The sequence below is a fragment of the Nylanderia fulva genome, unplaced genomic scaffold, assembly GCF_048542155.1.
Source record: "Nylanderia fulva isolate GAGA-0341 unplaced genomic scaffold, ASM4854215v1 Scaffold18, whole genome shotgun sequence".
Taxonomy (NCBI): domain Eukaryota; kingdom Metazoa; phylum Arthropoda; class Insecta; order Hymenoptera; family Formicidae; genus Nylanderia; species Nylanderia fulva.
Window position 1 is genome coordinate 4,478,334 of NW_028190055.1, and position 25,270 is coordinate 4,503,603.

The window sequence follows — 25,270 nt, forward strand, 5'->3', positions numbered from 1 at the left end:
AAATTCGTCGTCGTAATAAATTCATCCAATCACGGATTTATCATAGAAATTTACCTACCCCCACCCTTCCATTCGCGATCGGAAACGAAGGACGTCGTGCGTCGTGATCGAATAATTCTTCCTTTCCGGTTCGAGGTCTTGTGCTGATAAGACGTGTAGGTGAGTATAATTCATTATAAGGAATTTTTTAGAAAAGTTTGTCGTGATTTTCGCACTTATTACTTCTAATACGTCGCGAATATCGTGAGTATCCGTAAAAATCGTATCCGTTTTGCGCGAGTAATAAAATTTAATAAACGTGTTTTGCGTCGAGTAAGTGTCTTTTGTTCGTCTTAATCTTTAGAAAACTGCGCCATTCGAGCAGGCGATCGTTTCGTCGCCAAGATTTTCCGGCTGTTGTCCTCAACCGAATTTTCAGCTTGAACAACCACCTATCATCTACTCGACATATTTGGTAAGCTTTTATGATTTAATTAAATATTCTATTTTTAATATATTTATTAAAAAATGGCATTTCGAGCCTGTCGCAGATATAATGCAATTTTTTTTTTTTTTTTTTTTTGAGATTTCGTTTCTCGTCAGTTTTGTTGTTGGAATCTAAATCGTATATAAATTATAAATCGTTCTTAAAGGCAGTAATTTCATCTATCGAAAAAATTATTTTCTGAAGATATGTATGTGATGTCGAAGTCGCCACCTTTTTCATTTTTAGTGATTTTATCACCGTTTTTGGCGTCTTTATCGTACTTAAATCGTCCTTCAACGGCAAAACAACAATTCTGTTAATAAAATTAACTAAATCGGAATTCGTTGGTACCAAACTTTTTTCTCACTTTCTGATTCTTTATACTTTCTGGTTATATTCATTTGAGTCATATGGCTCATGCAAACGTTTTATGTCAAAATGTATTATTATATTAGTTGACAACTTGGCATAATTATTAGAATGAATGTTGTCAAAATAATGATTATAAATTAAATAAGTCATGTGATTTTGTAATACCATCAAACAATTTATCGCTTCTCCTATAAAGCTAAATTCTTTTTTCCTTTTTTCATTAAAATGTTTCTGTAAATTTTTTTTTATAATTACTTTTTATAATATTGATAGAATTAAGTGGAAATTATTTTAACAAAATATTACTGTCAGACTTTAGATTGGTGGGATTTAGTCTAATTGTAAGTCTTATGAACAACTGCAAGAGGAAAATATCAGGCTATGAAATCAATTAAAATCGAAATATTTAACATCTCAATTATTAATTTCTCAACTATAATCAACTTCTCAATCATCACCTTCAATGAAAGGCAATCTCAAGACCTTTCTCACTTAGGTGGAAATTATTTTAACAAAATAATTTACACATTTTTTTTGAAAAAATGTTTTTGTGACATTTTTTAGAATAGTGTTGTAAACATATTTAAGAAATGATATTTAAATATTGCTATGTTATGTTTCTGTAATAAGTTATATATATATATATATATATAGCGGTAACATAGATATAACATTAAAACATTTTTTATTTAATAATCTTTTATTTTATTTATTATTAATACAAATTTTTTAAAAATAAAATTGACATTAACTCAACATCAAGTCTAGTGATAGATCAACATATATGATATACATATATATATATATATATATATATATATATATATAATATGTCAGGCGGCATGTTCTCGGACGTTTTTTTATGTTCTGCGGCAGGTTCGGGGACTTTTGGTACATTTTAGGACCGTCCGGGAAAAATTTTATGTCAAATGGTAGATTCCAGGACGTCCCGGAATGTATCATTTTGAGCTATTGGCATGTTTCAGGACGCTATGTATGTACATAATGAATGTACGTATATAAATATAAAGTATTGGTACATGCCAGGACATTTCTGTATTGTGGTATTTTCCAGGACGTCCGGGATTATACCATTTTAGGCTACTGGCACTTTTTAAGACATTATGTACGTATATCACGAATGTATGTACATTTTATATATATACATGCAATGTATTGACAGATTCCAGGACTTTATATGCTCCGGTATTTTCCAAGACGTCCTGAAATATATCATTTTGAGCTTGTCATTTTATTTTTAAAATAGTAGATAAGGGAAATACAAAATTCTTTTATAAATGTATTATTTGTTACATTTTTTTTGAAATTTTTACAAATTTTCAATAAAATTACGTAATTCAAGATATTATTTATTATTATCAAAAGTTATTTTAATTTTTTTTTAATTTCCGCGAATTTTATTTTAAAATAAGTGTTGCGAAATACATTTTCATATCTAAAAACTTGTAATTAATACTTGCAGCAAAGTTGATGCCTAGTAAGTGAGAATATAAATGATTAATAAATTATTATATTTCTTGATATAAAACTGAAATTTAGTCTAAACGCTATTTCACTTTCATTTTATTATACTTGCATCTTTAACGAGCCAATAAGTAAGACGTGTCGATAATAAAAATTTAACAAACTTAAATATAAGGAACGTAAATGTTACTTTTTTATTTTTGTTTGTCAACGATACAATAAAACTATACTATAATGTAGCATATATAAGTTTTCAAAAAGTAACTTCTATTTGTCATTACGCAATAAACTTATCCTCTTCTGCACAATAAAATAAAAAAAATATTTAGTATAAAACATATGTTTCACATATTTTCCGCTTCTACATTATGTATAATATATTATTATATAATATATATATTTTCTATAATATATGTACTTATTAATATAATATATTTTCTGTTTTATAAGAGGGTGTTAACATTTATAAAATCACATATTTTAAAGAACACAAAATACTTAATATCCTATTTTTAACGTACATATACGATTGCTAACTTAACTTAAATCGACTGCTTGTTATATAAGTAAACTTATTAAAGACATAATTTATGAAAAATGTTCTCGAGTCTTGATACAACTACACAAGAATTCTCGGATTAAAAAAAATTGATATTTCCTGATTTTCCCGGTTTTTTCAGGGAGTAGACACATTGCATAATCAAATAACCAAGCAATAAAATATATATTTGTTTACTATAAAATTAATATAAAAATAAAAAAAATAATAAAAATAAAAAAATAATAAATTAATATAGAATAAAAAATGTATCATATCTGCTTTTTTATCATTTTAATTATAAGAAACTTAACATTTTTATATATGATTAGCTTTAAATTTAAATTTCTAAAATTACTGTATTCTCTCTCTAAATACTTATTTTGTTTTTTTAGTATTTTTTTGAATTATTTTAATGACATAGCTTTGTATTTTTTTTGGTAATATTTTTGCAAAAGTTTTATTTCCCTTAATTACATCTCGACATTCACTAATGGATGGTACACGACGTTTACTAAGATGATGAGTAAAAATGTAATTTATATGCTTTTTCCAATGTTCCTTTGATAGGCTCTTCTTTGTCCTTACTTTTTCCACTGACGGTGAAGTATTTTTTCGTTTTGTCGCATTTCGAATTTGGTTATGTAACCAAGTTTTCACAACAACTGGTGTTCGTGATTGCAAAACGTTGTAATCTTTTTGAATTTCTCTAATTTTAGATAGAGAAGGAAGATTACCATTTTCAATATAATCATCGAAATAACGTCCTGCGCTTTGTATTTCTTCTTTAGTCCAACGTCTTTTTACCTTTTTTTGTGAACACTCTTCAACATCATTCAATCGCCTACGTTTCTTTGAATGTGATAATTCAAGAGAAGAATCTTGATAATCAGTCGATGTATCTACTTCATTAATTTTCTTGGATTTTTGCCGCTCAATTTTTGATCTTAGTCTTACACTTTTTCTTTTCAATACACTTTGATCAATGCTAGAAGATGCCAGCGAGGAATCATTTTCGTTCCTAGCAGAGAACCTCATGTCATCAGAAAAATTCAAATTATCAGTGCTGTTTGTCTCTGTGCTACATGTATTTTTCGATAAATTTGGTGTAGAGTCATCAACGCTGCTTGTCTCTGTATCAGGTGTATATTTCAATAAATTTAGTATAGAGTCATCTTGCTGATCAAAACCTTTAATAGGCTCATTGTCAGAATCACTTTCATGTTTCTGAGCTTTCTCTAGAACTCTTGACATTGACAGAATATCTACTTTTGCTACTGGTTGTCGATAAATATTCTTGTGAATATCTACATGATGTCCCATAAAATTAGCTACCCTTGAAATTTCTGTTTCATTCATTTCCATGTCAGCACATTTAGTTGCTATATGCTTGCGCAGAGAAGTACCGCGTAATGTAGATGGCTTTTTGGCTCCACAGTAATTCGAAAATTTTTGTATCAACACAGTTGCTCTCAAAAATCGATGACGCTTTGGATTGGAATTTGGCAAACCAAAAACGTAAGGATTTTTCGAGGAAATACCCATTTTTTTGCGATATTTCAAAAGAAGTTCAATACTGTCACGCATCTTTGAATTTAATAGTATTGGAACAACTCGATTGAGTTTCCCTCGTATTTCGATTCGCACATATTGTTTAGCAGCCTGTTAATTGTATTTTGAAAGTTTATGATAGGTTTCATCATCATCTGGAACTGACTGTTTATTTTGAAAATCAGATATCAAAAGTCTTTCAAGTTCTCCTGCTCGTTTTCGGTTGAAAACTTGTATGTAAGTTAGCGTAGCTTCAGCAAGATCTCTCCATGCATATTCTGAAAATTCTTTTTTCAACAGTGCATAATTTTCTTCAACTTTTTCCTTAACATAATTATTTAAAACTTTTATATTTTCAGTCTGTGGTAACTCAACTTTTTTATGACGTCTATTCATCACTTGGGTTTCCATTACTGTTTTATTAACACTTTCTAAATAATCTTCTTGATATAGCGTCAGAAATTTTTTGCAATTTTTCTCTCCAATTTCATCATGAGATGCTATACATTCAGCTTTCCAAGTAAGACCAATTTTTTTCAAGAATGTACCAAGAGATGATGCATTTGCTGGCGTTTTATAAATTCCTTTTTCTTCATCTAAACCAGCGACAATATTAACTGCATCGATCGCACTACGATAATGTTTTGCATCATACAGAGAACTAAAATCCGTGATTTCAGGATTGATTTTTTTTAATTCTATAAGAAAACGACCAAGTAATCGTATTCGTGTTCGAATCATAGCATGATGGTACTGCTGTCGATGTTCACGGCATAATTTATTGCCATAAAGCATAAGTAATTTGTCGTATCGTACACTTCTAGTCACTTCATCCTCTTGCATATATGGAATGATATATTGTCGCATTATTGTAGAAGCTACCGGATGAATTCTTCCTATTGCAGTTCTAGCAGCAGCTAATATTTCTCGACTATTTGATTTTTTATTAGCACATTTTACATAATGATGTCTTAAATTATTTTTAATATAAAAACCTTTGCACTTTGGGCAGGCTGTGAAATTTTTACCTGAACGTTTTTCCTCAGTTCGTGGACGTCTCATAGGTATAAGTTTTTCACCATTTTTCTCTGCATTAACATTATAAAGGAAATTTCCTTTTTTTCGGATACTTGCAATTGCTGCATTTTTTTGTGGACCCTTTGGTAATTTGAGAAAATCAGAAACTACTTTTTCTTTGGAATGTTTTGACTCTAAATGCCGTGGAAGTTTTGTTTGAAATTGTTCGCAATATAAACAATAGCTTGGTTTGCCATATCCTTTCGGTCCTTTAGACAAATCTGCTTTTAGTATGGCATCGTCACATGCAGAATTTCCAGGAATATTGAACGAAGCATTTAATACTAATGAAGCATCTGTTGATATATCAGTGATATCTTCCATTGAATTTTCCTCTGCTTCATCTTCTGAATTCTCTGTGTCCTCACCTTCAGAGGGTTCATATTCTGAGCCGGATGTACCAGATTCTTCTAATTGATCTTCAATCTCTTCTGGTTCTTTAATAAAGCATTTTTAATAAATTAATATAATATTTTAATTTAATATATAATATAAATAATATAAATATTTTAATATAAATATAAATATTTTTTTACACATTAAAATGTAATATAAATAATTTAAATGTAATTTATATGTAATTAATAAATGTAATTTATATGTAATGTAATAATTAATATATTATATATTTAATAATTGATATATTATATGTAATTAATAGATTAGATGTAATTAATATGTAATGTAATAATTAATATGTAAAATGTAATATAAATAATTAATATATAATATAAATAATTTTAATATAAATATTTTTTTTAGACATGATAGGATGTTTAAGCGAAAAGTGAATGATGAAATTATGAAATATCACTGACAACATCTAAATATATGAAGATAAATATCAATTCAAGATAATTGAACAAGTTTCTTTATAAATATGTATATGTATATGTGATTATTTATAAATAGAAATACACAATTTGTATATATATTTATATAAAGAGATAATATATTAGCAGTTTTTATTAATATGAGTTATTGTTGATTATATATTATATCATGAAATCAACGTCAATCTAATTTTACTTTTAGTAAAACATGTTTTTTTTATAAAATAAGATATTTTTTTACTTTAAGAAAGTATTTCTATTTAAATTTAAAAGGACAAATAAATAAATTTTATGATTTTTTAAATAAAAAATATATAAGTAAACTGTTTTTAGAGACTATATATATTAATATAAAAAAACATTTCTCTTTTTGATAAAAAAAGAAGACAATTTTACAAATTATTCTATAATAAAATGTTTTGTGTTTTGGTGTCCATGATATTTCATAAACTAATTAATCGATTTTATTTATTAACGACTTATTTAATTTGTAATAAAATCCTCTATAACACGAACTATAATTATTTTTAAAAACTATGTAAAAAATGACTTCTTAAAAAATAAATTTCTATTTTTCACTAATTTTTTCTACTTTAAGGTGCTAAGATATAGAAATATTTGATTAATTATAATTCTAGTTCAGATTAAGATTTCAGGCTAGATTTCATTACAAATTGAATAAGATTTAGTTAAAATAAGTTGATTAATTTTTATAACATTAGAAATAGAAAAGCTATGAGAGCCAAACCCGGATGTATGTGCGTGAAGATCACGAAAATTTAATTTTTCGCTGTCTATAATTGTGCACGAGGTACGAAATTTTGCTTAGCAATTGCTAAGACTTATTTAGGACATCACTTTTTAGGGGGGTAAAAGGGGAACTTAGGAATTAATATCTCAAGTAAGAGATTTATCCTAAATAAGTCTTAGCAATTGTTAAGCAAAATTTCGTGCCTCGTGCACAATTATAAAAACAGCGAAAAATTAAATTTTCGCGGTCTTTACGCACATACATCCGCGTTCGGCTCTCATAGCCTTTCTATTTCCAATGCTATTTATCAATATAGGGAGACTTATTTTAGTACTTTAATATGATAGTTTTTATAACATTGTGAACCAAAACACAAAGTATTTTCATTCGGCTTAATTCGACATGGAATAACTTGTAAAATTATCATTTTTTGACCAAAATCTCAAACAAACATGTTTTTCAATAATAAACGCAATCTCTTAATAATAACTGTTTTCTCAATAATAAAGTGTTTAATGTTTAAACTTACTTTCATTTAGTCTTTCTTCTTTGGCGTTCATTATCAGGGATTGATTTATTTGGAGGAAAATATCGTTAAACTCATTTATTTCTTCACAAGTTCCAATACTGTAATCAGTCACCGGCGCAGCTGAGTATTTAGAACAGATTTCACCAGAAATTTTTGAACATGATGGTTCAACTGTTTTATTTATTGAAAGAGAACCGCTTGATTGACTGTTAATTTCAGGATTAGAGATTGTTACGTTAATTATGTTTCGAACATCATGTGACGTATCTTCAATATTTTGGGCATCAGCAATTATTCCAAGCGCATCCATATCTTGTGAATCATATTCATTTTTTTTCGAATTATCAATTATTTCGTCAACTTTTGAATGTCCAAGTGGATCAATAGTATAATTCTGATTGTCTTTTGCAATGTATATGGGGTCTTGATTTAGATTTCCCATTTTCTTAAAATAATTTTTAGAAATAATATTCTCATAAGTTTTGTTCGAATCCCAATTATTTTGAAAATTGGATGCTTGATTACAAATTTTTAATAAAGTATCTATCATTTGAGGGTGCTGTAATAATTGTTTTCCATCATAAGAATAAGTGAAAAATATGTTGGAAGAATTGGCTGAATCTTCCATATAGGGTTATTTGAGGTAAATTAGTATTAAAATTTACATATCTCTTCTAGTATTTTATATTATCTAAAATAATCAAATATTATATAAATTAATAAATATAAATTATATAATAAATATTATAAATTAACAAATATTATAAATTAATAAATATTATAAATTAATAAATTAATCTAAATTTTTGTAGAAATAAACAAAAAATTAATTAAAGCTACACAACAACAAACAATTTATTGAATGATATTTTATTTATATAAAAAGTTAAAAATGCAAATATCTCGAATATGTTTCCCAAAATTGCGATAAAGAAAAGAAAGTGTTTAATTATCTAATTAATAAATAGATGTAAACTTTTAGTAAACTATATGTCTGTTTCATTTGATGTTATAAATTCAAATATTATCTTTTATTAATCATGAAATTTGCAAAGTTTTATCAATCATGTAATTAACATTTTTATTATCTCTACATTCTATCAAATAGAACAGTGAACTAAAAAAAAACATTCCCTTTATGTGTCTTCAATATGAACGAAAAAAAAATTTAAAGGAAAATAATATAAATAATATATTAATATTTATAATATAAGTAATAAATATAATAACATAAATAATATATTAATATATTAATATTATTGACATAAATAAATAATTATGATTGAGTTTTATGGAATACTATATAAATATTATATTAGCTTTTCAATTTACAAATTATTTCTTGTAATAGAGAATACGTAGTAGTTCACGTAGTTTTTAAATTTTCTTTAAAGCCACTTATTCATGTATATTATTGGAAGAATAATTTTTAGCCATTGCTTTTTTTCTATTTTAAAAATATTGAATGATTTTAATACAAACTTGATAATCACTAAAAAAAATAATTTTGTTCGCGTAATATAAAAATATTATAATCTTACCTTAATAAAAATTAGGAAATAGTTTTGTAGATACCGGTATATTCTAGCAATGTTATTTCGTCTTTGTCTTCATATTTTTTACGAAACTTTATTGTCCAAATTTGGATTTTATAACGATTTTGGACTTTTCTTCTAATACAAATTTTCAATTCATGTGGTAACCTTTTTTGTATTCACTTTTTTAATGGGATTCAATGCAAGAGAGACGTATTTATCGATGAAGCGTTACTGCCGCTACACGTGAATAACGTTTATACTCTATTGAAAGAACATCAATGAACTGCGCATAGCCGGACAAAGGAGAGTGGCGCGCTACGCGCAATCAGTAACGTATATGTAAATACGACATGTTTGGATCGTCGCGTAAAAATTTTTACTCGTATGAACTACAATTATTCGACTTATAATATAATATATTAAAATTGGAACAGAAACATTGCTTAATATCTCTCACCATAATTTCATAAAAGTTCTCGCACGGAAAAAAAACTACAAGAATACGAAAAAATTACTCATATAATAATAGTTCTTCGCAATAATATATTATTGGTATACCAGTAATTTTTTCGTATTCTTGTAGTTTTTTCATAAGGGTTGGATTATTTAAAACTCGGGATTTATCTTCAAAAACTAAAAATTAGAGAGGAATATTTTATAATTTCTTGCTACAATATTGCGAGAGAAATGTAAATTCAATTCAAATTTATGAAGATATATATTCGTAAGTGTGATAAAGAATAATATAGAAACATGTACTGTCCCTGAAACTGCTTTATGAATATTATTGAAATAATTCCTTAAAAAAGTTATATTATAAAAATTAAATTCAATTGAATTCTTTTTGTCACATTTGACAGTTCATAAAAATACTGGAAAGAGAATGATGTTAATAACTGAATGTCTCAAAGAATAGAAACAGATATAAAATTTTTGTTAGAATATCTTAAAATGAGAAACAGTCTTTAAAAGTGCCACATCTCAATTTATCGATTGATTCCAGGACTGTTATTAAACTAATTTTTAATGGTGCAAAAGGTTCGGGAAAGTAATAATTTTAATGTCATTATAAGAAGAATATATTCATATATATCAATATATATAACAATATATATAACAACTTTAAGTCATGGTAAGTATGGTATATATATAAAAACTTGCCAAACGATAGTATTATACATTTTTCAGCTTGTCGTAGTAACCACAACTTAAGTTACTAAAAATTTATTAAAGTCATTATATTTATTGTTACATATACATAAACAATTTTTCTTATAATGACTTAATATTTATCCAATCATTACTTTTTCGAATTTTCTGCACTATTAAAAATTAATATAATAGTCCTGGAATCAACCGATGAATTGTGATATGTAGCAGTTTTTCATGATGCGGCAGATTCAAAGACAATACACGTTTTTATATGTCGCATTCAACAATCGTAAAGATAGTCGAAAGGGAATGAATTTTGATAGCTGAAAGTTCCGAAAAATACAAACTAATATACAATTTTCGTTAGAATATCCTTGAATGACAAGTAATTTTCGAAAAGGTTACATCGCATTGGTTGATTAAAAGACTGCTGTTATACCAATGTTTAATAGTGTAAAAAATTCGAAAAAATAATGATGTGAGAAATATTAATATCATTCTTCTTATAATAACATTGAAATCATTACTTTTCCGAACGTTTTGCACCATTAAAAATTAATATAATAAGAGTCTTGCAATCAACCGATGAATTGCGATGTGGCAGTTTCCAAGACTGTTTCTCATTTTAGGATATGCTAACAAAAATAGTATATCTATTTGTATTTACTGGGACATTCAGTTATCAACATCATTCTTCTTTCTTTCGAATATCTTTATGAATTGTCAAATGCGACAAAAGGATTAATAGATGGTGATTCAATTGAATCCAATTCTTATAATATAACTACGTTTTTCTCATGAATTGTTTAAATAATATTCATAATGCGCCAGATTCAGGGACAGTACACGTTTCTTTGTGTCGTATTCGATAATTCGTAAAGCTACTCAAAAGGAAATGATTTGATAGTTAAAAGTCCCGGAAAATATAAACTGATATATACAATTTTGGTTAAAATATTCTGGAATGGAAAATAGTCTTAGAAACTGTTACATCGCAATGTCGGTTGATTCAAAGATTGCTATTATACCAATGTTTAATAATGCAAAAAATTCGAAAAAGTAATGATGTAAAGAATATTAATATCATTCTTCTTATAATAACATTGAAATCATTACTTTTCCGAACGTTTTGCACCATTAAAAATTAATATAATAAGAGTCTTGGAATCAACCGATGAATTGCGATGTGGCAGTTTCCAAGACTGTTTCTCATTTTAGGATATGCTAACAAAAATAGTATATCTATTTGTATTTACTGGGACATTCAGCTATCAAAATCATTCTTCTTTCTTTCGAATATCTTTATGAATTGTCAAATGCGACAAAAGGATTAATAGATGGTGATTCAATTGAATCCAATTCTTATAATATAACTTTGTTTTTCTCATGAATTGTTTAAATAATATTCATAATGCGCCAGATTCAGGGACAGTACACGTTTCTTTGTGTCGTATTCGATAATTCGTAAAGATACTCAAAAGGAAATGATTTGATAGTTGAAAGTCCCGGAAAATACAAACTGATATATACAATTTTGGTTAAAATATACTAGAATGGATAATAGTCTTCGAAACTGTTACGTCGCAATTCATCGGTTGATTCAAAGATTGCTATTATACCAATGTTTAATAATGCAAAAAATTCGAAAAAGTAATGATGTGAAGAATATTAATATCATTCTTCTTACACTAACATTGAAATAATTACTTTTCCGAACGTTTTGCACCATTAAAAATAAATATAATAACAGTCTTGGAATCAACCGATGAATTGCGAGGTGGCAGTTTCCAAGACTGTTTCTCATTTTAGGATATGCTAACAAAAATAGTATATCTATTTGTATTTACTGGGACATTCAGCTATCAACATCATTCTCTTTCAAATATCTTTATGAATTGTCAAATGCGACAAAAGGATTAATAGATGGTGATTCAACTGACAATGAGTTCAATTCTTATAATACAGCTTTACGTTTTCTCAGGAATTTTTTAAATAATATTCATAATGCGGCAGATTCAGGGACAGTACACGTTTCTTTGTGTCGTATTCGATAATTCGTAAAGATACTCAAAAGGAAATGATTTGATAGTTGAAAGTCCCGGAAAATACAAACTGATATATACAATTTTGTTTAAAATATGCTAGAATGGATAATAGTCTTCGAAACTGTTACGTCGCAATTCATTGGTTGATTCAAAGATTGCTATTATACCAATGTTTAATAATGCAAAAAATTCGAAAAAGTAATGATGTGAAGAATATTAATATCATTCTTCTTATAATAACATTGAAATAATTACTTTTCCGAACGTTTTGCACCATTAAAAATAAATATAATAACAGTCTTGGAATCAACCGATGAATTGCGAGGTGGCAGTTTCCAAGACTGTTTCTCATTTTAGGATATGCTAACAAAAATAGTATATCTATTTGTATTTACTGGGACATTCAGCTATCAACATCATTCTCTTTCAAATATCTTTATGAATTGTCAAATGCGACAAAAGGATTAATAGATGGTGATTAAATTGACAATGAGTTCAATTCTTATAATACAGCTTTACGTTTTCTTAGGAATTTTTTAAATAATATTCATAATGCGGCAGATTCAGGGACAGTACACGTTTCTTTGTGTCGTATTCGATAATTCGTAAAGATACTCAAAAGGAAATGATTTGATAGTTGAAAGTCCCGGAAAATACAAACTGATATATACAATTTTGTTTAAAATATGCTAGAATGGATAATAGTCTTCGAAACTGTTACGTCGCAATTTATCGGTTGATTCAAAGATTGCTATTATACCAATGTTTAATGATGCAAAAAATTCGAAAAAGTAATGATGTGAAGAATATTAATATCATTCTTCTTATAGTAACATTGAAATAATTACTTTTCCGAACGTTTTGCATCATTAAAAATTAATATAATAACAGTCTTGGAATCAACCGACGAATTGCGATGTGGCAGTTTCTATTTGCTATTTCAGATCATTTGCTAGTTTAGATTTGCTATTTAAGATATTCTAACAAAAATTGTATATCAATTTTTATTTTCTAGAACATTCAGCTATCAAAATTATTCCTAAGTTTCTATCTGTTCATGCCTTATATATAAGTACTGTTAAATGATAGTACTATAACTTTCTTTGTCAGTCCTGATAAACATCAAGTCTTGGAAATTGCCAATACTTGATTGTCTCAGATACTGCCGAAATAGCAAAAAAATTTTTCCGGGCCCGTCCTGGTAAACATCAAGTCTTGGAAATTGCCAATACTTGGTTGTCTCAGAAACTGCCGAAATAGCAAAAAAATTTTTCCGGGCCCGTCCTGGTAAACATCAAGTCTTGGAAATTGCCAATACTTGGTTGTCTCAGAAACTGCCAAAAAAATTTCCAGGCCTGCTCTGGTAAATATACAAGTCCTGGAAGTTGCCATAGGCCGACGGTCTCGGAACAAGCCAAAATAAAGATTACCAAACAAATAAATATATCTTCGGAAATGAAATATATACATAGGTTTAAGAAGGTGTTTAGAGCCCTCATGTGGTAAGAAAAAGGAGTGTCCTGGAATATGCCGCCTGACATATATATATATATAAATGTGTGTGTGTATATATATGTGTGTGTATATATATGTATTGCAAAAATTAATGCAAATATTATATAATGCAAAAATAATTATTTTATAAATGAAAAAACTAAATAAACAATATTGTAAAGACAAAAACAAATATCACATCAGGTTTTTAAGTCTTTAAAAAATAAATAATATTGATGTATATACGTTTATTAGTTTTGCGTCGCATTTTTCGCTTTTTCGCGGATTAATCATAAACTTGCTTGTTTAAACCAGGTTTTTAAGATATCTTCAAATTCTGCTTCCGTAGTAGTAGGACAGGTTTTCTGAATGGCAGCTGAAATATATAATATGAGATTTTAAACTTTACTTTCATATAATTTACTTAAAGAATTAAATAATATAAATTTGAAAAATAAAAGATATAACAAATGTATTAGATGTGTCTTTATAAGATGGTATTAACGATAAGAAATTAAGATATTATTAAAAACGCGTTGTTTTTTTTAGACATTTCAAGATGTTTATAGACCTTTCTGAATAAAGTTATATATGTATGTATGTACATATGTCTTTGTATATATGTATATATAATATGTATACATATATAAGTATATATGTATATATATATTTATTATATATATTATATATATTATATATATTGTTATATACTTACTTTTCATACAAGTAATAATTTTTAAGTCTTTTAACTTAAAATTGTCTTTAACTCCGGTCCAAGAGCATTGGGAAGCAAGATTATTTGAATATAATTTTTACAACGCTCTTTTTAGTGCATCTTTTGTTGTACCACCACCAATCATGACTAGCATACTGATCTGCAACAACATTTTTTATAAATTATGTATATTTTTTTCTATTTATACAGTAAAAAATATCTGAAATGTTTATATTATTTTACATATAAATTAATATAAATTTTATATATGCAATAAATTCTTTTTTATTTAAAATAAAAATTAATTGATAAGCTCGACAGTTAAAAGTATAAGATTTCATTTTTATTAGGCCTTTATTCGCGCGAGCAACGAAGTTAGAATAAATGAAAATAAAAAAGACAAAATATAAAATGTAACATTTATTGGATGCGGAACGTTTCGTACAATACTTATTTTATGGCACATTGGATGGATAGAATAAAAGGAAAGTGTCAGATATGGTTGACGAAATTATTACCATTTTTAATTATCGACTGGTGACTTCTTAGTTCTTTATATATATAATAAAAGGAAAGTGTTCTTCCTGAGAATGTCTTCTTTCGAAACCAATCAATAAGTATCATATTCTCCTTGATTATGATTGATATATCTAGGAAATTTATACACCGGTTCTCCTCTCGTTCCGTTGTAAATTTCAACCTATCATGATATTCGTTAAAATTATTAAAAATGCATGTGACTTGATCTTCCGGAACATACATTAAAATATCTACGTATCGGTAATAGAAAGTCGCATTTATGTTAAGCGTGTTGAATATTGTCTCTAAATCTTGCATGACATCTGCACTCATCGGAGACAGAGGAGAGCCCATGGGGGTTCCATAAATTTGTTTATATGTTATACTATTAAATGTAAAAAATGTTGAGGATAGAATAAATTTTATAATTTTTATAAACTTATTTTTTCCAATTTTTGTATGGCCTTCTATGTATTGCCATCTGTTATTTATACTGTCAATTGCAAGATTTAGAGGTACATTGGTAAATAATGATATTAGTATTTCGTTGTTATTGAGTTGAAAATCAGTCAGTGCATTGCATAATTCGTAGCTGTTGTTAACATAACTTTGTGCTTTTGGCAGACTAACTAATAAAATATTATGTAAGTAAGATGATATTTGATAAAGGGCTGTGTTAATTGATGACACTATTATTCTGAAGGGTGTATTCACTTTATTTTACTTGGACACGGCCAAGATATAAAATTGGAATAATCTCTACAAGAGATTTAATTTCATACATCCCCTGTTCCCCCCCTAAGGAAATAGATGTGAGAAAAATATAGATCCGAAAGTCGCTGAATTCGCTGTTTCGGGTGGGAACAGGGGATGTATGGAATTAAATCTCTTGTAGAGATTATTCCAATTTTATATCTTGGCCGTGTCCAAGTAAAATTTGGTGCCTTGTGCACAGGTATTTAAATTCTAACGAAAAAATTTAATTTCGTTTAGGATAACGCACGGTCATCCGCGATTTGGCTCTTATTGCCTGTTTTATATGTTAAATTTATATTGATACTACAGAGCCTTGTTTAAAATCTCTTAATTAATATATAGATTAGCGGTATGAACAAAAAAAATATAATAGCAATATCTCGGCGACTATAACGGAAGGACAGAATTAATCTATTAACTTTTCATCAATGATAACAATTTTCAAATACTTTAAATAATTTTTCGACAATATTATACGAACGGAAGTTATACGGAACAAAAGAAAAAGATCGGTAACTGATATGCTGTTCAAACTTATTATCGCGGACACGCGGTACATACAGTTTGTATGAATATTTTTTATTTTTAATTAATTAATTAGATTTTTCAACACTTGTGATCTAATTTTGTTACGAAGTATCTCTTAACTTCATTATTTCTTTAGAAGTAATTTTTTTCATTATTATTTTAAAAGAGATGCAATATTTATCAATTTCTTGTATCATTAATTTAGTATTTGAGTTTAATTTTAGTATTTTTAGTAATTCTTAGTAATTCTTTATTTTATAATATATTTGTTATAAATATTTACGTATGAAAATTAATTTAATATTTATAACGTTTTTTATACTAAGAAATACATGTGCAATAAAAAATTTAAAGTTTATAATTCTTTCAAATCTTATTACAAATTCTACTCCTAATACACAAAAATTCATATTACTTTATATGAGTTTGCATTCGTTTTATTTCCATTGGAAGCTGTTGGGAAAATAAAATTTATAATATATATGTTATGTGTGTATATAGGAATAAAACAAACACAAGCTGTGTGCTTCTATACGTACTCTATACGTATAGAGTATAGAAACACATATAGCTTGTGATCGTTTATTCCCATATACATAACATATATTATAAATTTTATTTTCCCAATAGCTCCTAATGAGAAGAAAAACGAATACAGGCAGAATGTCCTATGAATATTTCGTAAATATTTCTAAAATCTGTTTTGCATATTACAAGAATATTTTGTGAATGTATTCCGTATATTACAAGAATATTGCAAAGAATATTTTGTAAATGTATTCCGCATATTATAAGTAGTCTCATTTTATTATTCTCCGCACATTTATATAATGTTCTTTTCATTATATCAGTACATTCTCAGAATATTCTAATATTCTCGAAAAATATTTATAGAATCTTTATAGAATATGTTTGTGCTATCTGGGGTGAATCTTGGTCCTTTGGTCGCACTCTGGGAGATCAGGAGGCACCCTCTCTGTAGTGTGGCAACACCGAACAGTGGAGAGCCGGGCCTCGCGCGTCTTGGTACCTTACGTGCCGCGCCGATCTCTCGCGCATTCCCTCGATGATAGGGTCGATGGCGGCGGCCCTAAAGTCTCCCTCGACTCCCTTCCTAGCGGGGTAATTCTCTCGCCGGTATCTTCATGCTGCTCGAGAGGATTTTTCTTAGAACATATATTACTGGAAATTCTTTTTTATTTAAAATAAAAATTAATTGATAAGCTCGACAGTTAAAAGTATAAGATTTAATTTTTATTAGGCCTTTATTCGAGCAACGAAGTTAGAATAAATGAAAATAAAAAAAATAAAATATAAAATGTAACATTTATTGGATGCGGAACGTTTCGTACTTTTACTTAAGACTCTTCAGCCGCAATATACAGACGCAATAGTTTGTCCAAGTTAGAATAAATAAATTTTACAAATTGTCAAAAGATAAAAACTATTCAGTATGTATACGTGTCAAGTTTAATTAATATTTCTAATACATAAATATAATTAAATATACATACCATATTTGGCAATAATAGTAACTGGATAAAGGGCCCAATCATCTCGTGGTGTTTTTCGCTTTATAATACAATTACGTACATTTTTTTTTTGCCAATAAGTGTATTTATTATCTTTCAACCAAATGGTTGGAATTACCGAATTAATTCTTTTTTCATTGAGGACTATGACCGGGATCGATGAATGGGGATTTGATTAAGAATCTTGATTTTCCTGGGAGGAAGAAGGATTCTGTGATGATTCATGTGAATTGGAAGGAGAGGGAAGTTGTTCCCTAGATGTAGGGACAGGACGAGAGGGTACCCTTTGGGGCCAAATGTCATTGTATCGTATATTTGGATTTAAAAAGTTATGGTTGTTGTTCGGGTCAATGACATAATCATTGTTCCGGATCCTATATCGTACACCCGGTACACTTAACGCTGCGGGAGCTCCCGCAGAACGAGCCGGCATGTTTCTTGATTCCTGCATATTTTGTGAGTGATTTGTAGGCATGCTCGAGTTGTCCACTGAAAAAAGATGAATAATTATAAAACCAATGTAGAGAACAAGTTTTTGTTATGAAATATTTCTTGAATTTGTTTCTATTTTGATTATTTCCCATGTAGCACCAAAAGATTTCAGAAACATTGCATACAGACTTTAACATTAGAAGATTGCAACATTACATGGAAGTTATGAAATGTTACTGCAACATTACTTCAAGCTTGCAACAATATTGAAATCCGCCCTTGGAAATATTGTAATGTGATGTACGATGCTATGTTTTTGAAATATTAAAACGCATTGCTTTAAATATGTAAACTACTTCAAATTTAATATAGATGAACTATTGTGTTTGAGAATATACAAAGATATATTTATCTGTTTTTGAAGCGTTCTACATATGTTAGAAAATTATTATAAAGTTTTTCATTTTGTAAAAACTAACAGACTTTTATTTTATAACATTTATAAGTTTTTATGACAAAACAACTTAATTCAATATAATTAAGTAAATAAAAATTATATAATAAAATTCAAATAATTTACTTTATAAAATAAAAAAAATTTATTTTTAAAATAAGTATATAAAGTACAATGAACATTCATTCGAGTTCATCGAATATTTATCTGTCCGATTTCTGAGAAATCAGTTCAGTGTGTACTTTAATATCTGAATTTCCTGTGTTAGGATCGAATAAAAAAAATTAAACTGATAATAGTATCTTATGTGACAAGTGCGGAAAATAACGAATTACATCGCGCATGAAGTTGCCGCATGAGCCGAAGGCTTATGATGCATTCACACGAGTACTCGTGCTATACATAAGCTAAGGCGAATGCGGCAACTTTACGTGCGATGTATTCGTTGTTCTCCGTACATGTCACATACAATATTTTTTGTAATGCCTATCGCGAAAGTTCGATTTGAGATGTTTTACTCATGTACTTATCTCTTGATTTTTTTGGTAATAAAGTCTTCGTGACAGATTTAGCTGCTTCTATAAATTTTAACGGCGTGGACGGTCTTGAATACTCGTTTCTTTTATCTATTTAATCCTTTTTGAATAGTGAAGGTTATAACAAATTGACGTTTTGTCTCGCGTGAATTTCGTTACGTTCAAGTTTGTTATGTCAATCGAGAAGAAAGATGATTTTTTTCCGCACTAGTGCGGTAAAGTGTAACCATATTTTCCGCACACTAAACAACAATCGAAAATCGAACTTTCGCAACAGGCGTTGCAAAAAGATATAAGTATGATACTTTCAGTCTTATTGTTAGTGTTAATTTCACCAACCTTTATGTAATTCTACATAAAATTTAAATGCGAGATAGATAAAGCATCAATGGTCGCATAGCAGTAGATGAAGAAACTAAATAATGCTTTTTATAATCTTTATGGAATGTTGTTGTAACATTCTCATGAAATATTATATTTGTACCCAGTAAGCAAGAAATATTTAATCAACATTTTATAATGTTGATTTTATATAAATTTTCTAAATGGTATAATGTTTTATAAATATTATTTATTTTTATTAATATATGACCAAACTGACTATGGCTACATAAAAGTAAATCACGATGTTTCAATCATTGATTTCGGTCCTTTTCAAGTGAGCTACAAGTACAGACAAAAGATTTTTTTGTTAAAAAAGTCCAATTATAAAAGTATATCCAATTACAATACCTTATAATAAATTAAATATTATAATATCTTATAATAAATTAAATAGATCACGATTGTCTGAGAATTCCGCTACAGAATTTCCTTCATACATATTAAAGATTGTCAAATATTAAAATAGATGTTTTGCAATTAAATATATATATAAAATTGACTTATTTAATAAAAATAAATAATTTTTATCATCACTGGCGATTTAAACTTTTTATTGAATTATTTTCTAAATATGTTTAAAATGTTATTAATAAATATTTAAAAAATATTTTAACTGATGTTTTATAAATATTTTAAAAATATTATTTAATAACATATTGCTCTCAAAATATTAATAAAATATTTTAAAAACGTTAATTTCCACATTACCAACACCTCTAAATCGATGTCAAGTTTGTTCATAATGATGTTGCATACAATGTTAAAAACTACACACTTGACATCAATATAATGACGTTGTAGCAAAGATTTTTTACTTACTGGGTATGTGCTTGTAATATCTCTATAATGTTACATTGCAACTTGCAAGATTACAACATTGATGCAATGTAATTGGAATGTTCTGTGCTGTATGGGTATATATAGTCACCTATTCTTGAATATATATTCTTGAAGTCCTTTTCCTTTTCACAAGAATATGTACGCACGTGCACGTCTAAGATGATGTACATACGCGGAAGGCGGAAGACAGGCGTGCACTACATATGCGAACTATACACAATGCCATCCATTATGTATCGCGAAAAATTATACAAAAGTAACTTTGAAATATTTTTGACATATATCAACTGAAATATTTTATTTGAAATATTTCTGATATAAGCAATAATGAAATGTTTTAATTGTAGCACTTATGAGTTGTATCATTTGTAAATATACATGAAACATAACTTCGGAAAATTTCTGAAACGTATCAATTGAAATATTTTATTTGAAATATTTCTGGCATAAGCAAAAATAAAATGTTTCAATTGTAACAATTATGAGATATATCATTTGTAAATATACATGAAACATAACTTTGGAATATTTCTGAAACGTGTCAATTGAAATATTTTATTTGAAATATTTCTAGCATAAGCAAAAATAAAATGTTTCAATTGTAACAATTATGAAATATATCATTTGTAAATATATATAAAAAAAAATTTGGAATATTTCAGATACGTATCAACTGCGATATTTCATTTGAAATATTTTTGACACAAAACATTTTAATTGTAACATTTATGAGTTATATCATAAACATACAAATGAAACGTCTCATTTGAAACATATATGAAGCATTTTGAAACATTGCATGTATGTTTCATGTTTAGTGGGAAGAGAGACAAAAATAAGGAATAAGGAAATTTATGATTAGTTCGACCATACTGGCTCTTATTAATAATTCGTCTTTATTAGATATGAAATACACTACGTTTCGACCTTAAATTTAGGTCCTTTTCAAGTGCTAAAATTATAAAAAATCAATAGTTAGCGACGCAAAACTAAATACAAGTCAATTCGTGCAAGGAGAGACAACAATGTACTTACTTAAAACAATTCTAATAAGCCACATTAAGATATAGAGATATAAATTATGATATGTTAAGCGCTGTGAACTTTAACATGTCGCTAAGACATTCTGTCAACTACTGATACAAGACACTAAATTATTCTAATGACCTTATAAACAGAGTTGAGATTGTCTGTGTCAGTTTGAAGATTGATTGTGTTTGTTTGCTTTTTAATATATAACATTTTAGCAATCTCTCTCTTACGTCTATGTTTGTCAGTATGTAAAATACAAGGGTCAAGCCACCGGAAATCGTGATTGCATTCTATTCTATGTTTGCTAACAACCGACAGATCGATTCATACTTTTTAATGTTGTTCTGGTGTTCCTTTATACGAGTATTTAGATGTCTATGTAAGAAACATTGCAATCAATGCATTCCAATTTATAAACATTTGTTTTATTTAATTTAGGAGTGGTATCCTTACCTCTTTTGATAAGGCTACTTATTAGTTTTTTCTGTAATTTATATACTACTCTTAGTCCTTTTTTTCTAAGCGATTTAGAGATGTCGCTGAAATTTCCCATGTATGGTAACACAATGTATGTACGATCATTTAAATTATTAATATTACTATTTTCCCTGCTATTATTATTGGTGTTCTTATTTTTTAAAAATTGTAGTCTTTTTTTGATATATTTATTAATGGTAAGTAATGGAAATTTATTATTAGTTAAAATCTGTTTTACTATATTAATATTATCATTATGAAATTTTTTATTTGACAATAAGATGGCTCTGTCCACTAAATTGTTTATGCAGTTAATTTTATTAACTGGGCAAGACAACAATTTTGTTGATAAACTTAAGGGTCGACAGGCGACATGGTGGAGACGCCTATCGGCCGGCCGGGAATTACGGATTTGTTCATCCCAAATATTAGCCAAAATACTTAATGAATCTTATTAAATTTACGATATTCTTAATCACTGCGGCTGTGTGAATATTTTCCAAAAGCGCGGTATATGTCGAGTTTCCTATATCTTGACAGATGTCCAATAAATTGCAGAAAAGATTCGCTCCTTCGTGGCCAACACCTAACAACCGCATCACAAAAACGAAGCGCCGATTAATTTCAAAAGCATTTCGAATCATTGGGCCCAAGTTTATCGTTTTATCTGTACTGCACTTACACGACATAAGAATTTTAAAACCCAAGCCTCGTAAAATCGTCTAACTAAAGGTCACGTCACTTTTACACTCTTTGCATATAACATTTGTAGAAATTGCCGAAAACACAGATGCAAATTCTAAGATACAGTACGCAAAGTTCGAAGAAACAAATTCATGCTTCCAAGCAGTTTCTTCGCTGATGTCGACGTATAATCCAGATCATTTTCCAACGAATAACGGTTTCCTTGAAATTTTTTCTTCTTTCTTCGCTCAGCATGAACGTGAGTTTCTTTTGTTCCTTTTTTGTCATTCATCGCAAACTTGAAGCACTTGCACGGTACAATATTACTGCTTACGACGACTCAAGAGCTGTTACGTCGCTGACTGCGAAGCCAAAACTAAACAACCGTTACATTCAATTTGAGTTTCAGGACAGCAGCGCCCTTCTAAATATGTGTGCGTATACGTGCATGTGAATAGAATCGGCTTCAAGTAAAAATCCGAAGGTATACAATAGCTCTTGTTCCTCGCCCCGCGGAGCGCTCAACTGCGTACTTTAAAACACCTTACCTTCTCACTGCTGTAACTTTTCAATGACTTCGAATTTCGGAAAATTACTTTACCAGTATATTCTATGCATGCTCTAGATTAGAATTATGCAAAAAAAAATCGATTTTTTGAAGCCGTCACACGGGATGACCCCCTTAATGAGAACCTGACAAAGTCAAGCCTTGAGAATCCTGGCAAGGTCAGTCTTTTTTAAATGATAACTTGACAAAGTCAAGCCTTGAGAATCCTGGCGAAGCCAGTCTTTTTAATGATAACTTGACAAAGTCAAGCCTTGAGAATCCTGGCGAGGCCAGTCTTTTTAATGATAACTTGACAAAGTCAAGCCTTGAGAATCATTACCTTGACGGAACCCCTTTTGATATAATTACCCAATTCTTTATCCTTCCACTTCCGGCTGTATTTATGGAATCTTTCCAATAAACAAAATGTATACTTCCCGTCACGGTGTTCGATAAAAGAATCGAGCACGGGATATTGCGCACGATAGAAATCGCTTCGTGTGGAATATTGTCGCGTTCGTCCAATCGTAGACATTCAGATCAATAATCACTTCAATGATTTGAACAGATTGGAATCCTTTCTAAACGAGAACGGTAAAGTCTCAACAGACTTTTGAAACTCAACTTAGAATGATCACGACTCAAAGATCACGTGTTTCTTTTACGAGAGGACCATGAACAATGGCCGACTCAAGCAAGGCGGGACGAAGGAAGGGGCCATTGCTTCTAGCGTTCGTGTGCGGCACCAACGGCCTCTCGCAGCGCCTCTCCTTCCGACACGCCACGCGGCATTTTCTGAGACGATCAGACGCGCAAATGTAAAAACGTCCATGAGTCTCTTCAACAATATGTGTATATATGTTTTAGAGCTATTGATATCCACTTGATCCGCCATCCGGTCCGATATTGTCATAATAATTATTTGTATATCTAGGAGCAAAATCTGGTGCAACAGGATTAAGGTTACTATAATTTCTTGGAGATGGAGAGTATTCTGGAAGAGTGGTGACCCTGAGGGTCTGAAAATCTTTACTCATATCTTCAATTTTTTTGTCTCTATTTCTCGGTTCTCGATCTTTTGGAGTTGGTGTTTACTTTCTAGTTTGTGGTTTTCTACTTTTTGATCTCTCTCTTCTAATTGGGGTGGAGGACCTAGTTATCATGTTTTGCTCAAGATAAGCGATTCTATTCTCTAGGATAGCAATTTTTTGAGCGTTTTGGATGCACCCAGGGCAATTTCTTTTAGATGAGGTAGCCATAGTCTTGGGTACTTGGTGTTTTTCTAAATAATCATCCTTATTGTAACCCAATTAATTCTCTTACGGCTAAATTATTCCCTTGTTTGACTCTACATTTATATATTAGATAAGATAGAATTATCAATCCCCCTAACGAGAAAAGGGTCATGAAAAACATTACAATTAACAATTCATCACTCTTAGTAAAACTGGAGATAGAGGTTGGGGTATATTTGAGTTCTGATATTGGTTTCCAATCTAATTTTAGTTTCAGATGATCTATCTTGTCATATGTTATCTCAGAGGTGATATATACACTAAAGGTATAGTCGAACTCTGATATAGCTGTGCTATAAACATTATTATCTATTGATACCCAATCTCCATCACTTTTTGTAATCATGATCGCTGAGTCTCTTGGCGAGATCACTTTGGTTGGGACATCCACATTTCCTGCTCTTTTAAAAACACGAAAACTAATCTTTGATCCCCCTAACAATACACCTGATTGAGTTTGAATAGCTATCGGACGATCATGTTTTCTCAGTCTAATTTTACAATTATTTGTTAAGTTTTTGGTGAGGTCTGTGAAGCATAAGTCTGGTAAATTTTCTGTTCCATATAGACAAATTAATCTGTTAGATTTCTTAAGACATTGTGATTGTCTTGGTTCCCAACAGTTCCCAATACTAGGGCAAACAAGATTATCAGAAATGTCATATATTATATCTGTGTAGTCTTTAAGTATGTTGACTTTATGAACAT

The 25,270-nt window shown here is 28.9% G+C and overlaps 2 long non-coding RNA genes across 2 annotated transcripts in view; one reads left to right on the forward strand and one right to left on the reverse strand.

Annotated features, from left to right (window-relative positions):
- The first annotated feature begins 95 nt into the window (after positions 1–95).
- Positions 96–25,270, forward strand: part of LOC114935658 (uncharacterized) — a 106,812-nt gene continuing 81,637 nt past the window's right edge. The window contains exons 1-2 of the long non-coding RNA XR_014924482.1: positions 96–159; positions 344–454. This is a non-coding gene — a long non-coding RNA (uncharacterized LOC114935658). The remainder of the gene's footprint in view (positions 160–343; positions 455–25,270) is intronic.
- Positions 14,084–15,855, reverse strand: LOC114935662 (uncharacterized). Its single transcript, XR_003820536.2, has 3 exons — positions 15,065–15,855; positions 14,547–14,706; positions 14,084–14,207 (listed from the first exon to the last, which is right to left on the reverse strand). It is a non-coding gene; the product is annotated as an uncharacterized LOC114935662 (long non-coding RNA).